At 42.5% G+C, this 17,795-nt stretch overlaps 1 protein-coding gene across 3 annotated transcripts in view; it reads left to right on the forward strand.

The window, feature by feature from the left end:
* The window catches only part of KIAA0930 (KIAA0930 ortholog), a 135,771-nt gene that overhangs the window by 9,215 nt on the left and 108,761 nt on the right, over positions 1 to 17,795 (forward strand). The gene's annotated exons all lie outside the window — the stretch shown is intronic.

Raw genomic sequence — 17,795 nt, forward strand, 5'->3', positions numbered from 1 at the left:
CCTCAGCAGGTAGGTTAATCAGGTTGGACTTTGTAGTCTTTCACCCTTTACTTAGTGATATAAGCACTATATACTGGATTGGGAATGGCACTGGTTTTGGTGCTGTATAGTAGCCTCAACCTCAGGCACTCTTCCTTCTGGAACTGTTCATTGAACATGATGGCTTATGTCCTCTTGTGCCTTAAGCTGATTCTCCAATAATCCTTGGAGTAGGTATAGATCAGTCCAGACTTTCTTGTGCTTTAGTGTTTTGGCATCATCGGAGCCTTGTCCTGGAAATCTAGAAGGGATTAACATGGGACCTGCTCACGAACAATGGCAGATTGACAGCTCTGGAGACAGATTTTCATTTTGTCCAAAGAACATGCATAACATGGGCCAGAGTAGAATCCTACATTGCTTACATGCATCAGCCTTGATTTGGAAGGACTGTCTCCAATAGTGAGAGGGTGGTTCATTTTCCATGTCCACTCAAAATGGTGCCTCTCTGCTGACCCTGCCAGAAACAAGTGCAATCCATGGTGGTGGTTTTTGTGATGTAAACACATGAACTAGGAGCTGGACTCAGACCACTGACTTATGTCACGATAACCAAATAGGTTTCAGATAATAGTGTCTTTATTCTCACTTACTACTGACCTGAGTTGGATTCAAACACATCACTTTTAAGTCAGACTCTGCATAATATTCATCACCATAGATCTTCTGTGTGCCAGGCTTCTTAACATCAACTGATTTTCAAAGTTTGACACATCCCTACCTATTGCAACCTCCTTTTCATCTACCCCAAAGAACAGATGTGGTGACAGTTCTTCTAGAGCCATAGATTCCAAGGCCAGAGGGCACCTTTGTGATCATCTTGTCTGACCTCCCATATAACACAGGCCAGAGAACTTCTCCAAAACAATTCCTCGAATGGATCCTTTAGAAAAACATCCAATTTTGATTTAAAAATTGTCTGACGGATAATCCACCACAAATGTTGGTAAATTGTTCCAAAAGTTAATTATGCTCACTATTAAAGTGTATACTTCATTTCCAGCCTGAATTTGTCTAGCTTCAACTTCTAGCCACTGGATTGTGTTAGTTACACCTGTCTCTGGTAGGCTGAAGAGCCTATTAAATAATTGTTCCCCATATAGGTACTTAGAGACTGTAAACAAGTCACCCCTTAACATTCTCTTTGTTACGCTAAATAGAGCGAGCTCCTTGAGGCTATCACTGTAAGGCATGTTTTCTAATCCTTTAATCATTCTTGTTGCTCTTCTCTGAACCCTCTCCAGTTTATCTACATCCTTTTTGAATTGTGGATGCAGTATTCCAGCAGCAGTTGCACTAGTGCCAAATACAGAAAAAATAAACTCTTTTCTTGTACTTGAGATTCCCTTGTTTATGCATCCAAGGTTCATATTGGCCCTTTTAGCCATGGTGTCGCACTGGGAACTCATGTTCATCTGATTATCTGCCATGACCTCCAAATCTTTTTCCAGATTCACTGCTTTCCAGGATAGAGACTCCTTCCTCCCCCCCCCCCCCACCAACTGTCCTATAAGTATTCTTTGTTCTGAAGTGCCCTCAGAATTCTTACGATCAGTGGTGAGTTGGTGTTTTTCCCCCCTGTTCAAATGGATATGGAGGATAATTGTATGTGGAAGTAACATCATTCTTTTCAATGAACAGATCCAGTCAAGTGCATCTTAAAGGGCTTTGGGGAATTGTTTTTATTTTCCATAAAATTCTCCGTTCTCTATTCCATAATGAAGGGTGTGCAGTGTAATTAAGTAATCTGTTTAGAGACTATAGGTTTATTGTCTCAGAAGGGTCACTCATGGTTAGCTATTGCCTGAGTGAATTTCTTCTGACCAAGGTGAGTCTTATGAAACAGCAAACTCATCACAATGCAACTTATAGCTAAAGCTCTGTGTAAACAAGGAGAGTCGTATATAATCAGAGTCCAGCTTTACATTTGCCATAGGACTGTTTCAGGGGTTGTTTTTGTGAGAAAATTCATTCTAATTAATGATGGCCTGTATGGAGTGACCCTTTCTCTTAGAACAAGAGTGCCCAAACATTGTGCCACCAGAGCACCACATTGAAATACCAGAGGGCCACATCTTATTTGCATACAATGGAACTGACTACAGGCATCTTTAATACAGAGACCACAGGTCCCATTTACAGTGCTCTTTCTTGGTCTGACTGGCTGGGGTCCATACTGAAATTTATAGTTTCCACATGGGCTGCACTTCTGTATTAAAGATGTGGGCAAATTGTTTTAGATCTCCATGGGATGCACTTCGGATGCCTCTGAAATGTCCCAGGATCTGAATTGTTGCTATTTAGCTTTTTTACTTGTTATTGGAAGGCAAATGCTGGGTTGATTTCAGATGTTGACAATCAGGGTTCTGAATTTGTTGAATTTTAGAAATCCTAAATAAGAACATAAAAAGCATATTTTTGTCCCTTTGACAAAAGGTGAACTCCTTTTGGGGAATTATTCTTTCATTAGCACTACATACATTGCTTTAATTTAAAGAAAACTAGTCGGAGTACTGTAATATGCCCTGAAATTGTGATGGAATAGTCCATATTTAGTGTTCCTTGTCCATTGAAGTGTTAGTGGGAGATTGTATCATAACTACCCTAACGGACTTGATGAGTGTCACAGGCACTAGGCCAGTGTAGGAGGTGGTGGCTGGGGCACCACATCAGGAATAATAATAAACCTCCCCCTCCTCACCCCACCCAATAAAAACCAAGCAAACTAGGGTGAAGTGAATTTTTTGATCCTTGTTGACCTATCTATTTTTTTTTAGTTTTAGTTATTATTTGTTTCTTTTTAAAAGCAGCACTTGTAGATCATCCATATAGATGGACCCAGTCTGAGAATATGGATCTGTTTGGGGTTGTCCAGATCTTTGGTATTGATTTAGGCCAACCTTGTGCATGAGATTTAACAGGAGATGGAACAAAAGTCCTTCTGATCGGGTTTGTTCCAGATGGTGCTGGGGGAATTAGGCACAACACTGATGCTGAGCAGACCTGTATCTCTGTCAGGACACTGTATATGCACCCCCTGTATATGAGGCAACTACCTTCGCTGTGAGGTTGGACTGGGACACCATTTCAATTTAATAAGATGATTACTGGCAAAACTTGGAAGAGTTTTCATGCAAAAGTGCGGAAGAGGTTCTGTCTGAGTGAGGTACAGTCTATAAATCTGGGGCCCATAGTGGGATTGGTGTTTTTTCCCTCTGTTAGTTTGTCATTATGTCTGTTCTTTTGCCAGTGCTTGGTTGATATGCGCTGGTAGCAGTGCAGAGGGAGTAGGGAGGAATATATTGGTGAGAGTCCTTTGAAGACAGTTATACCTACAGAGAGGAAAGTTGGTCTAGTGGTTACAGCACTAGCCTAGAACTTGGGAGACCTGCGTTCAAGTCCTTGTTCTATTACAGATTTCCTGTGTGAACTTGGGCAAGCCCTTAGTCTTTCTCTGACCCCTGCCCTACTTCACAGGGATGTTGTGAGGATAAATACAGTAAGGATTGTGAGGTGCTCGGATACTCTGGTAATGGAGGTCATGCAAGTACCTGAGATAGATAAGATGGGCAGAAGGGGAGGAATGACCACAAGCAGCAGACCAGTGGCAACTAGAGGAACATAAAATACTTCAGCACACCAATCAATATTTGAATTCACCTCTCAACACAAGGTGCCCCTATAAGTCCAACTTCTATTTTATTTTTGCTGAAGGGTTGGGAAGATGGGAGTGGCAAGGAGAGAGCGAGGGCAATTTACAAAGTGCCATCCTTCAGGATGTATCAGCTTGGTGCCTACTGTACTCTCATGCGATGTGCCCCAGATTGAGTGCTATGCCTAGAGTTCATAGTACTGGTCATGTGATATTCAGTGACTGGTCACAAAGGCTTTGGATATAACAGATCTATATTTCAGTGCTTCGTTAATCACTGAACTAAATGGAAGCATTGAGTTCTGCATTCTTACTTTAAATTCTAGAGATAAAGTCGAAAGGTAGTAAAGTGAAGGTAATTACAGAGGGGATTTAAAGAGGAACTTTTTGTAGTTTGTCATACTACACAAAAAAAGAAAAGGAGTACTTGTGGCACCTTAGAGACTAAGCAATTTATTTGAGCATAAGCTTTCGTGAGCTACAGTATGCATCCGATGAAGTGAGCTGTAGCTCACGAAAGCTTATGCTCAAATAAATTGCTTAGTCTCTAAGGTGCCACAAGTACTCCTTTTCTTTTTGCGAATACAGACTAACATGGCTGTTACTCTGAAACCTACACAAAAAAACCCACCCTAGAGTATTTCCCCTGTGCTGTTGCTGAAAATTTGTCTGAATAAGATCATCCTTCTTCAACCAACATGATCCAGTTTGAGCCCACAATCATCGTTGCAGAAAGGCAGTGGCTTCTTCGGAGTTAAAGTTGCTCCCAGGTTCCATTTGCTAAATCCCATATTGTTAGGCCCCTTATAACTTTACCTTGTGTAGCTGGTGGTAAGGTATATTCAGGTTCCATAGGTAAAATATAAGTATTCATTCATGCTGTAATGCAAAGGACTGCAGGCCTCAAGCCTGTAAGACAGACAGGTTGGCCAAAATAATCAAGGCCTAAGGCCTGAATTTTAGTTGACCCAAATAACTGATGAGTGACCTTAAAGTCACAAGATAAAGTGTTGCAAGTAACAGATTTCTTATTTCACCATTTAGCAAACTACAGAATCACAATTATTAATATTTTGGGAGATTGCTAAGAAATGGGTGTCAGCAAAACCTGCAGATGTCCAACTGCAATAATGCTATAGCAAGTGATTAATCAATATGCTAACGAGCATGATGCACATAGTTATTTAGCCAACAGAAACTAGGAACCTCAACATGAGTGGGGTGTGGCAGTTCAGATAAGGAAAAGGGGCTGAACTCATCGTGAATATGCATAATACACATTGGTTGTTAGCGTAATCCACTATAAAACTGGTTACCTGCCTATGTGCTGGGGGATAGACTAAGACACACGATACTGATGATTTCCTGTTGATCATCTCACCTATTTCAGGGTTCCCCCACACAGGCTATGTGAGTAACGCTGTTATTGGACATTCTGTATTATCTCTGTCTTTTGTTATCTTGCAGTGTTTATTGCCTTATTTTGCTGGATAATCAATTTCCTAATAAAAGAACAAGTAATAAGAGTAGGCTGGTTCTTTTGTGTGTCACAGATCCCATTCTGATGACAACCATGAGACTGTAGCTGATCTGCAGACTGAACCCTCTCAGACCACTGCATGCTAAACTGTGCTAATAAGAATTAAGATCTAAACATGTAACATTTGCTTAGCCTGGAAATTGTCAAACTTACTTTGAAAGGAAAAGAGAGCATTTCTGCAAAACTCAATGAAAATTCTTCAAAGATTTTCTAAATGTACCCTGTACTTCTAAATGTACCCTGATTTGAAATTACTTTTGTCTTACTGTAGCACAATAATGACTTGTTACTTACCCCTTCAGGCTTCCCAAATAGTTAAGTCGTTTTGAAAAGTCATTCAGCAGCAGGTGGAAGAAAACAAGTTGTAATTAAGTAAGTTATTTACTTTGTGCTCAAAACTCTTCACAACAATCTTCTTTCCATTTATATCAATGGGAGGTTTTTTTCACCATTGACTTGAGTGACAGCAGGACTGGATGCCAGGGTCAAAATTTTCAAAAGTGACTAGTGTTTTGGGGTGTCAGTTTTTGGGGTGCTGAAGTTGGGGCACCTGGGCCTGATTTTTCTGAGGTGATCAGCTTCCATTGACTTCTGCTGGAATTGTAAGTGTTCTGAAGAATCAGGCTACTTTCTACAATTCCAGCTGAAACCAGTAGGAGCTGTGGGAGCTGAGGTATCTCAGTCCAAATCAGTGGCCACTCTTGAAAATTTTCGTTTTGTGTGTATACGTGAATGCTGCATTTCAGAAAGAAATTGTTGCCGTGTATTAGTTTTGTACGACAGTAGTGCCTAGATGCCTCAGCCAAGATCTGTGCCTCATTGTGTAAGGCACTGTACACACACGAACAGGATAGCCTCTTGTTCAAAGAGCTTATGCTGTAAATGGACAAGATAGACAAAGGGTGGGAAGGGAAACAAAGGCACAGAGAGGAGATGTGATTTGTCCAAGTTGACACAAAAGCTCACTGGCAGAGAAGGGAGGAGAACTCAGGTCTTCTGTATCCCAGTCCAGCACCCCAGCCCCTGGATCACAGTGCCTCTGTTCACTCAGCTACCTCTTGAGATGTACAGAGTTTTTGCTAAATTTGTCTAAGTCCTTTTCAAATGCAAGTTAAATCGCATTTTAAGCGTAGTGGAGCTAATTCAAACTGAAAACAGAGAGTGTATTTAAGCAGCTAACAAACAGTAATGGCTGCTTCATAATAAGGGCTCTTAAAATGCCAGCAGAGTGTAGTCGTGGTTTTAGATCCAAGAAGTTCTCCCCAGAATTTGCAGATTTAGAATGGGAAAGGGATCATCACTTGAGGGCAGGCAGTGTTGTCTCTCTCTTCTGAGTGGTGTTGGTGTGGCATAGATGTTCGGTCGATTACTTTTTTTAAAACCATAAGGATCACTTCCACTAACCAGTTACTGGGGATTTCTTTCTTTCTTTCTTTCGTTTGTTTAATATGCAGCCCTGTGTGGTGGTTAAGCTTTAGAGGTACTGTCTCTTCTCTGTGTGCTTAGACTGACAGCAGCACAAAAGTTGCACCAGTGCTGTCAAGGGGATTGTTCAATGCTGTAAATATCCATAACTGTGCAATCTGCAGTGCTGTGTGCACTGGCCAATCTTACATCAATTCTTTCTCCTGTGATGGGTTCCCAGAAAGGTTAGGAACTGCTTGAGGAAATATCTCTTTCTTGTGTATCTGAGGCTTGTTGAAGCAGGGAACCTGTTATAAAAGGCACAGTAATTTTGCAATCGAGAGGAAGTCTGCAACGGCATTTCTTGTGTCATACAAACATCTAGACTTGTGTGGGCTAAATCTTCAAGACTCAATTTGTTAGACATTACATCAAGCACCATGTTATTGTAAGTCAGGATTTTCAGAAAGTAACCCAACCTGAGACACTTTAAAAGGGGCCTGATTTTTACAAAGAAATGAGCATCCTTCGAACAAGTCTTCTTAATTGTGTGTCATGTGGGACACCCAAAAATTGAGGGACCCAAAGTTAAGTAACATTAGAAAATCTGGGCCATAATGTGTTATGTTGGATCAAAATGACGATCTCTAGCTTCCACATTAGAACAGTCTCATTGTGCTAGAAGAAGGAGGAAATGAGGCTTCAGATATGATTGTCGTGTGCTCACTCAGATAGCTACTGGCACTGTTTCTACTTAAAACAAAGTAAAGAGCTGAGTTTGGATCATTTCTGTCATTTTAACTGGGTGGGCAATTCTGGGTGCCTTAGATATTTCTGCTTATGTGGAAAATGCTGCTGTGATTGTGTCACCTCTTTTCAGTGGCAGGATATTTACCAGCATATAGCAAAGAAAATATACATCCAAAACATAAATGATGTGAAACATTCTGGATCTTTCCTCTAAGAGTATAGTTCTTCTGAAATACTGTTTACTCAACCTCCAGTTCCCTAAAGTCAGTGGTAAGCTGGAGCCGGTTCGCACGAACTGGTGGTTAAATTTTGAAGCAGTTTTAGAACCGGTTGTTAAAAATTGTTACGGCTCCCTGAGCTCCTGGCCGGGGAGGCTCCCTCAGCCCCTCCCCGGCCTTCCCCCCTCTCGCAGAGCCTCAGCATAGGATGCCACGCTGCTGGCACCAGTGCTCTGGACCGCTGCTAGGGAGTTCTGCAGCTCCTGCCGCTTTGAGTGGCATGGTAAGGGGGTGGGGCCGCCGGGGGCAGGAAGTGGGTGGGAGTTAGATAGGGGGCGGAGACAGGCTGTTTTGGGAGGCACAGCCTTCCCTACCCAGCCCCCAATACAATTTTGCAACCCCAGTGTGGCCCTCGGGCTAAAAAGTTGGCCAATCCCTGGTCTAGTTTATTATTTTCTTAACAGGGGTCGTATTTGCCTCATTGGTTATGTTGATATGCGTTTAATAAAGCAATACTTTGTTTCTAGTTTAATAAACATGTAAAAATATGTTTGTTTTTAATTGTTAGGTATGACTCCCAATGACTCCATGCATTGCCACTTCTTATGAAGAAAGGTACAAAAAATGCACACTGTGGCACATCCCTTAAATCGGAACTTTTTTTAGGGAACCGGTTGTTAAGATTTTGGCAGCTCATCACTGCCTAAAGTGACGCCTTGAAAGTGCTTTGCCACAAGTACTTGAGTGAAAATGAAAATGGTCAGCATCAAATCCCACTTCCACAAGAAAGTGATCGCAGTATGCATCAGCTGGTGTGGTCTGCATGACTGGTGTTCTCTTAGGAGGAGAGTGACTGAGCAGACATGGAGCAAGAATAAATTTCTGTAATGCTATATGTATACATAGAATGTAGTGAACAGGCAAGAGACCTGTTCTGGTAGTCTTGCAATCTGTAGGTGCAAGAATTCTGTTTCCCCAAACTCTGTGTGCTGGACTTAAGCCCAGGCAGTGAGGGAAGTCTTTTTTTTTTTTTTTTTTTTAAACTTAAACCTATATCTGACAAAAAGATGCACTAGCAATTTGAAACTTGTATATAAATTGGTGGATATATCATTCCCCATCCGTCTGTCTTTCTAAACAAGATCTGCATAAAACTGGATTGCATCGAAAGGATGTGTATTTGTTGGATGATAACATTTGTTCTTTCTATTTGTTAAAATTCAGAAGTAGGTTACTAACATCCACAGTGCTGATAATTTCTGGATTTATGGCATTTAAAACTGAATTGGCCCATCCTGTAAGTAAGCAAAGGCACAACCGGATATTTATGAACTGCTTGTTTTCTTTCGGTATTGACATGTGGCGATTAAAAGATCTATTCATTATTTATCTGCCCTTGAATTTTAACAGATAAGATTACAATCTGTGCAGAACCATCCCCAAAACTGTTAACCATTCAACGATCTGATGAATTTCACATCTCCTGAAATGTGTATTAGTGGATGCTGTATGATAGTCTAGCTGCGGGCAAGAAAGGTAGTAGCATTTGCAGTTACATTAGTTAGGCTGAAAAAACAGAAATTGCTTTTGCACAATTGGCTGTGGTTTGGGGGCAGAGAGGTCATTTTCAGCCTCCTCTGAAGCCAAGGCAACCCAAGAAGGGAACAGGCTATGTGGATAGACCAATGTTCCCTTTTGATTTTGCAATCCACTGTTTGGTGTTTTATGTCCCTCTCTGTGCCCCATTGTCACATTCTGGGGTGCAGTCCAGACCAGTGAGGAGTTGTCACCACCTGCTCGGCATCCTTGGGTGCCTTGCAATGCTTTGCTGTTGTAGCTCCCAACCTGGGCTGCTCCCAACCAGCCTATCAGTATGCAGGTCATACCCTGAGTATCTATGTGCTAGAAAGTCTTGGTTTAGCAGCTCTACCCCAGCAGCCTGTCTACAGCCGCAGTCTGGCTTTCACCAGCCTTGGTTATTACTTGCAGGGCGATCCAACACATTCCAGTGCTGGATTTTCCCAAAAACGCGTGTTCTGCAGTGTCCAGTCCTCTCCTGGACAGTTCAGATATTAAGACTTATTGCTTCTGTTACTTTAACTGGAGTTCCCAAACAATTCACTTTAAACACAGCACTGGATTAGTTTACATTAAAAATAAAACTAGCTAATTAACAAAAGAAGATAAGATTTTTAGTGAATTCAAGTATAAGAGATAGTTAGAAATGGTTACAAGCAAATAAAAATGAAAACATGCATCTAAAAGTCTAAAACGTAATCTAGCAAGTTTTGGTTCAAGGCTTTGTTAAGATGGCCTTTCTCACCCACAGTCTCCCAGCAAGATGTGAATGACTCTTTCCTTGGTCAAGATCTCTCCCAGAGGCTCAAAAATGCTGGTGCCTTTGTCCTTTAGGTGAAAGAGAGAACTTAGGGTTTTCTGCCCCTTTCTTTTATAGTCCAGTGAACCTTTGAAGTGGATTCTTCTGAAGGTTACCTCTCAAATCATAGTTTATCCAAACAGTGAGGAAGGTGACATGGAGTGTGGTGGTGAAGGAGTGCTCTTTCTTCCCCCAGTTGTTTGCTTTCTTCCCCCATGCTCTTTCTTCCCCCAGTTGTTTGCTAAAGTGCAAATTGTTCAGTTTCCTGCCATCTCCTCCCCCTGCTGTTTTGAGGACCCTATTTACTACTTGTATGTAAATTGAGGTAAACACATTCCTTTGTTTAGGATCATCCTGTTTAACAACTTTTGCCTAGGCAGAGCTGTCCAGTTTTGAACACTTGATAGTAACATCGTACAGGAAGAATTCATAACTTTACATATACTGTTTCTACATACATTTCTCTGTGATATTATTCACCAGCAAGTTACTAGTTTTCAAATGAAACCTCAGAAGGCATATTTAATACAAAGATTACTACAGGGGTGTGTAGGATGTGAATACAGGGGTGCTTTTGCTCACACTGATCTAAAGGGGATGCAAGTCTGTTACTGTCCCCCACTACCGGCTGGGGTCTATATATCAAGCTGTAGAGGTTCATGCTTTTAGCTTTGAAGATCCCTGACTAGGGTTGCCAGGTGTCCGGTTTTCAACCGTATGCTTGGTCGAAAAGGGACCTTGGCTGCTCTGGTTAGCACCGCCGACTGGGCTGCTAAGAGTCCGATTGGCAGTGCAGTGGGGCTAAGGCAGGCTCCCTGCCTGCTGTGGCTCCGCACAGCTCCTGGAAGCAGTGGCATGTCCTCCCTCCGGCTCTTAGGCATAGGGGCAGCCAGGGGGCTCCGCACGCTGCCCCAAGCCCCACCCCCGCAGCTCCCATTGGCCGGGAACCCCAGCCAGAGCCCTCACTCCCCATCATGCACCTCTGCCCAGCACTGATTCCCCCTCCTGCCCTCCAAACCCCTCGGTCCCATCCCAGAGCACCCTCCTACACCCCAAACCCCTCATCCCTGGCCCCACCCCAGAGCCCGAACCCCCAGATGGAACCCTCACCCTCTCTCGCACCCCAGCCCAGAGCCCCCTTCTGCACTCCAAACTCCTCATTTCTGGCCCCACCCCGAGCCTGCACCCCCAGCTGGAGTCCTCACCCCCTCCCACACTCCAAATCCCTGAGCCAGCCCAGTGAAAATCAGTGAGTGAGGGTGAGGGGCGCAAGCGACAGAGGGAGGGGGGGATGGAGTGAGATAGGGGGAGGCCTCAGAGAAGGGTGTGGAGGGGCATGGCCTCTGGAGGGGCAGGGCAGGAGGTGGGGCAAGAGTGTTCGACTTTGTGTGAGTAGAAAGTTGGCAACCCTATCCGTGACTTGAGTAAATTTAGATCCTGAGTCAAACTTTGTAGCTGGGTGCTTGCTCTCAAATGAACTAAACAAAATCTCAGATCGCAAAATATTGATGTTTGGGGAAAGTCCTCATCCAGATCAAAACTTAGCTCTTCGGACTCAGTTGAGAGAAAGTGAGTTACAACACAAAAACACTAGTTCTAAATTTACATAAGGACAGACATTGGTCTTGGCTTGAATGTGGGCTTAATATAGAAACTTTCTCTCTCCTGCTACAGGTATCCAATAGCCTTGCATCTTATGCAAGACAAATAAGTTATTAACTGAAATGAACAGGGCACTGCATTCCTTTTGCTGATAGGTTTTGTTTTCCCCGTTTGTGTAGAAAACATGGTTCTAAGACTGGCAAACCTTAAATCTAAAATCTTTTATGTAGCCCTTCCAGTTTCAGCATTCCTTTGAAATAGCTCATGAAGGAGCTGTCAGGGTTCCCTCCCCATTCTGAACTCTAGCGTACAGATGTAGGGACCCGCGTGAAAGACCCCCTAAGCTTATTCTTACCAGCTTAGGTTAAAACTTCCCAAAGGCACAGATTTCTTTCTTGCCTTGGGAACCAGCTTAGGTTAAAAACTTGATACGCTGCCACCACCAAGTGATTTAAACAAAGAACAGGGAAAGAGACCACTTGGAGAGACCACGTCTTCACCCACTTTCCTGGGGAAGGAATAATATCCTCACCAATTGGTACAGGTGAACACAGACCCAAACCCTTGGATCTTAAGAACAATGAAAAATCAATCAGGTTCTTAAAACAAGAATTTTATTTAAAGAAAAGGTAAAAGAATCACCTCTGTAAAATCAGGATGGTAAATACTTTACAGGGTAATCAGATTCAAAACATAGAGAATCCCTCTAGGCAAAATCTTAAGTTACAAAAAGCCACAAAACCAGGAATACACATTCCCTCTAGCACAGCGAATTTCACAAGCCAAAAAAACAAAAGAAAGTCTAATGCATTTTCGAGCTAGATTACTTACTAACTTTACAGGAGTTGGAAGGTTGCATCCTTGAGCTGTTCTCGGCAAAGGTATCAGACAGACAGACAAAACCCTTTGTCCCATCCTGTCCCCCCCAGATTTGAAAGTATCTTGTCCCCTCATTGGTAATTTTGGGTCAGGTGCAAGCGAGGTCACCTTAGCTTCTTAACCCTTTACAGGTGAAAGGATTTTGCCTCTGGCCAGGAGGGATTTTATAGCATTGTATACAGAAAGGTGGTTACCCTTCCCTTTATATTTATGACACTTTCCCAAGGCACAAATTCTTCCTTGTCCTTGGAACGGTATCACTGCCACCACCAACTGAGTTAAACAATGATTTAGGAAAAGGACCACTTGAAGTTCCTGTTTTCCCGAAATATCCCCCCAAGACCCTTCACCCCCCTTTGCTGGGGAGGCTTGAGAGTAAACAAGGTGAGCACAGACCAGCCCCTTGGGTTTTTAGCACACTAAAAACCCATCAGGTTCTTAAAAGCAGAACTTTATAATAAACAAAAAGTAAAAAGCACCTCTGTAAAATCAGGATGGAAGGTAATTTTACAGGGTAATCAGATTCAAAACACAGAGGATTCCCCTCTAGGCAAAACTTTAAAGTTACAAAGAAAACAGGAATAAACCTCCCTCTTAACCTAGGGAAAATTCACAAGCTAAAACAAAAGATAATCTGACACATTTCCTTCCTATTACTAACAATTTGTAATCTTAGATTCTTAGTTCAAGTATGGCTTTAGGAGATGTATTTTCCCTGCCCTGGTTCCTCGCTGTCCCGGAGGGAACACAAAGAAACACTTTCAAATCTGTGGGGGAAGGTTTTTGTTTTGTATCTTAACCTGGTTGGTACCTGACCAAAAGGAGATCTGAGCTTCTTAACCCTCTACAGGTAAAGGAGGAATTTTATGCTACCCTTAGCTGTATGTTTATGACAGGAGCCTTTTCTGGGGGAAGGGGTTTGGGTTTTTTCCATTGCATCTTGATAGCCAACCGTCAATATTTATGCAGCAGATGTTAGTTTATAGTGTTACATATTTTGCAATATAAAATAGACTTTTGTCTTAAAATGACTAAATTATTTTCATTAACTACCTAGTAATCCAAAAATGGGTTAAGAGGGGTATATGCTCTTTTATTCACTTTAGGTGCAATACACCCCGTAGTTAGGGCCAGTGTAGACTTTTTTCATGTCTTGCATGAGTGCTGTTTTAAGAACTTGTCAGATGGGTATAAACCTTATGTTGACCCTCTGCATGAGGGTGAATTTCACCCTTTGTGTTCTTATGAGAAAGAAAACATGAAAATGTGTGTGATAAAGCAACAGGAAAGAGTGCAGGCCAAGAGGGCTAGAAGGTGCCCCAAGTTAAATAACTGGATGCCCAAGGATTACAAACTCACTAATTCACGAAGAGTAAAGAAAAGGCTGAAAGAGGTGAACAAGGACATTTCAAAACGTAATCCAGGATTTAGATGAGAGGCATTAGTGAGGCACATAACGTCTAGGATAGAGTTGGATTGGAAAACATAGTTGATCTTGAGTAAAGAAAGGGGAAAAAAAACAAGATGCAGAATGAGAGGACACTCTTACAAGTGACTAATGGCCCAACTCTGAACTTTCTCACACTGGGTGGCAGCTTTTCATGGGATTAGCCCAGTTGCCTTTGAGGAAGTCTTGCAGCTGCAAGGGGTCACAGTTTGCCTGTTAGGTAGTAACTTATTCAGTCTAAGAAATACACACTGTAGAGAAGTTATTGTTCTCTTCCTGGTGTCGTTTTAGGAACATCTCTCCATATGTATTCATGGGTCCTTCTCCTAGGTATATGCCTTTATGAGAAATTCAGTAAAACTTTCAAGTTTTAAACAAAAATAGAGAGCTTTGTGCCATCTTATTTGAAATGTATACAAGGCTGTAAGAGCTAAGGAAGCTACTGAAAAATACTTAGCATTGACTGCCAAGTGTTTGTCTTGTACGTTAGTCAAACAGATGGGATTGTTTCACTTTCCGTTGTTAAATGTTTTAATCTTTTAAGGTTAAAACCATAAAATCCCAATACATGTCAATTTTAACTTTTCCCGTGTTAGAGTTTCCTTTTCTCTCTTGCTGTCTAATATACAGGTGCATGTGGATGAGGATGCTTTGGCTCTGACCGTTTCTTTTTATGTAGATTTTCCTCCTGGGACACCTGCCTCAGTTCACCCCTGGCTGGAAGGGGTGCATGTGGGTAGGCTGAAACAGCTGGGAAGAGGGTGATCTGGAACACATGTCTAGAGGAAGAAGAGGATCTCTTCCAACCAAGTTTGACTTCTGCAATGGGAGGGGAGATGCTGGTTTTGGTAGTTGGAAAGATACACCTGAAGTTGAGGAAAGGGCAGACCAGAATTTTCCATGGTTCCATAGAAACTCCACTAAGACCAAGTCTCCTAAGTAATATGATATATTACAAGCTTTTATATCCTTGGAACAAATGTTCGTTGTCTGATCTAAACCCGAGGGTGTGACATTGATACTAACTGCAAATTAACCCTTTCTGGGTGTCTGCTACATTGCACACCTCCTCTTCTCTATGAATATATAACTGTGGGTACATCTCCTCCAATCCAAACTCTCAATTGTCTTTCTGTGTTTTAAATTGGATTAGTCTAAACTTGATATTTCTCAGCTCCTCAAAGTGCTCTTAAGTACATTTTTATGCTGTCCTGAAGCTCTGACATTTCTGCACTCAAGACACTGCAGAGTTATTGGCAATGTAGCCTGAGAGCAGTGTACCCTGAGGAGGAAATTGTGGTACAGACTTGTCTCTAATTCCATTAAGCCTTGACAGCAGTCCTACGCAGTAGGAATAATAAAATGTTGGAACAAATGAGTTTATAAACCAAAGCAGATTAAAGTTAGTGTGGCTACTCAAATTGAGGGTACGGGAGAAAATTAAGGCTTTGTGTGATGTCTTAATTTATCCAACATGCCCAAACATGACCATTCTAGATAACAGTTCAGTAAGAACTTGTGTTAAACTTGAACAGATCTATAATATGTTCACCATGAATCAGTCACTACTGTTGTGCTCATGTAGTTGTCTTTAATGTCATACTGTTACAGAAAATGAGAAGGATTTTAGCCAAGCATAGCTTAGAAAAATATAATTTTACTTTACTCTGTGTGTGTGTGTATACACACAACTTTCCATCTTCAGCTCTGCAAGTATTAACTAATGCTCACAACACCACTGTGAGAATAAAAAGTATTATTATCTCAGCTTTACAGATGGGGTGAATGGAAACAGAAGTTAAGTGACAGGCGTAAGGCCATGGAGAGGGTCAGTGATGGAGTAGAGATTAGAGCACAGTGGTTCCTGGCACCTACTCTTGTACTTTTAAGATTTAGCAAAAATGGTTCAGCTGTTTCTCAGAATAAGATCAGGGGAAAAAAGTAAGTTTTTTGCACAGGTTAAAATAATAATTAAAAAACTCACAACCTTTCAATTGAGAAATTCTAGTACCTCCATACTTTGGAGTAGGGACTTGAAAAATGAGTCGGGGTCCTGTGGAAAAATAGTACGTGATCTTGTACTTTAAAGACTGTCATAATATATAGGGAGTCTGAGTTAAGGTTGCACAGTGTCTCCTAACTTTTTAATGCTTGACTTTGTAACCAAAACTTTCTTTTAGTGTAGTTTTGTATGTAATCTTTCTGTACAGTGGTGCAATTTATCCAGAAGGATCACAAAGTATTTTACTGACTGACACACTATGTTCAGGAATCACTTCTAGCCCCACTGAAAGGCTGAAACTCAACAACTGTTATGACACTTTAGTGGGGGTCTGTCCTCCTGTGGCTCAGTGGGAGGCCACTCAACCTCACTACGTCTCTGGGGTGCTACTCCCTATCGGGGATTGAAGCCCCGGTCCTTAAGCAGGATAGCTCAGTTTAACAGTCTTTAGGAGCCTAGGTCCTCGGGCAGGGCAGGGCAGACAAACCAGTCTCAAGGCTCAGGCCATGAGGCAGGATGGAGCACCAAACAGTCCAACATCGCAGCGCTGGCAGACAGACACAGGCCTCTTGGCTTAAGGAGAGTGCGATTGGCAGCAGGGTGGGTGGGGACCTGAGCCCACCCCACTCCATCGGATCCCAGCCCAGGGCCCTAACAATGGTGGAGCGTTCCACACTATGTCATCAGGAATCCAATGTTCACGCAGAAACACAACCTGACTATATTTGGCTGTCCCTGGGCTACTTCCTACTCTCCCACTGTAATGTACATGTGGTGTGGGGTCATCCCCTGTCTCTTCAGGGAACAGTGAATGGCAGTCCTGGTAGCTCTTCTTCTGGATCAGTCTCCTCCTGGGGCAGGGCGTGGCACAGCACAGGTTCAGCTCCGGGGATCTGCAGCAGCTTGCACCCTTCCCTGGTTCAGACACAACTGAGTTAGAGGCTCTGCCTTTTATGCTTCCTGTCCCGCCTCTCACCTTCCAGTGGGAGGTGTGAGCCCAGCCTGGCTCCGGCCACCAGAGATCAGAGAGTGGCTCAGTGGGAGGCCACTCCATCTGACTACAGACACACACTGGCTCTATTAATCAGTTTTATTATCAGACGTGAAGAATATCTTACCTAGTGGGAACTGCAGAGAAAATTTAGGTAGGCGGATGGTAATTTCCTAAGTTATACACATGATTCCAAGACCAACTGGCTTGCATAGAGACTGGGAGTGGCTAAGTCATTATGCAAGGTAACCTATTTCTCCTTGTTTTTTCCTACCCCCCCACCCCCCAGACGTTCTTGTTAAACCCTGGATTTGTGCTGGAAATGGCCCACCTTGATTATCATACATATTGTAAGGAGAGTGATCACTTTAGATAAGGTATTGCCAGCAGGAGAGTGGGGTGGGGGGAGAGAGAACCTTTTGTAGTGGTAAACACCCATTTTTTCATGCTTTGTGTGTATAAAAAGATCTTCTGTACTTTCCACAGTATGCATCCGATGAAGTGAGCTGTAGCTCACGAAAGCTTATGCTCAGATAAATTGGTTAGTCTCTAAGGTGCCACAAGTACTCCTTTTCTTTTTGCGAATACAGACTAACACGGCTGTTACTCTGAAACCTGTCATTATGCAAGGCACTGCATTTAGCCGTATGGAATGGAAATCTATCAACTGCATGAAAAAACTCGTACAGATACAGACAGACATCATCTTCCTTTCCAAATGCAAACAGATGGACATCATACCAAAAGGACTGAAGGTAAAAAATCCATTACAATCTACATACCACACAGACTATGCTGACAGCTTGTGCCACACGCTCTCAAAGAAACTGCGGAACCACCTGATCAACATCCTCTACAGCAAACAGGGAAAGATTAAGAATGAGCTCACAAAAC

This window comes from Caretta caretta, chromosome 1, assembly GCF_965140235.1.
Source record: "Caretta caretta isolate rCarCar2 chromosome 1, rCarCar1.hap1, whole genome shotgun sequence".
In the NCBI taxonomy this organism is placed as follows: domain Eukaryota; kingdom Metazoa; phylum Chordata; order Testudines; family Cheloniidae; genus Caretta; species Caretta caretta.